The sequence below is a fragment of the Antrostomus carolinensis genome, unplaced genomic scaffold (assembly GCF_000700745.2).
Source record: "Antrostomus carolinensis isolate BGI_N321 unplaced genomic scaffold, ASM70074v2 scaffold29026, whole genome shotgun sequence".
NCBI lineage: Eukaryota > Metazoa > Chordata > Aves > Caprimulgiformes > Caprimulgidae > Antrostomus > Antrostomus carolinensis.
The window spans coordinates 4,759-5,013 of NW_010324375.1; positions in this window are offsets into that span (position 1 = coordinate 4,759).

A 255-nucleotide genomic window follows, 5' to 3' on the forward strand; every position below is an offset into this window, starting at 1 on the left:
CATGCCCAGGGATCCCTGTTGAAGCCATTCCATGCCATTCCATGCCATGCCATGCCATGCCATACCCAGTGATGTTCACTGAAGCCCAGCAATTCCAGGTGATGCCCAGTCACACCCAGTAACACCCATGGGTGCCATCACCCCCCCCCGCCCTCCCCATCTGGGCCCTGCAGCACCAGCACCGTGGGCAGGGTGGCCGTGCCCAGGCAGTGCCAGGCTGGGGCAGGGTGCCAGCCCTGGGGGGAGCTGGGTGCC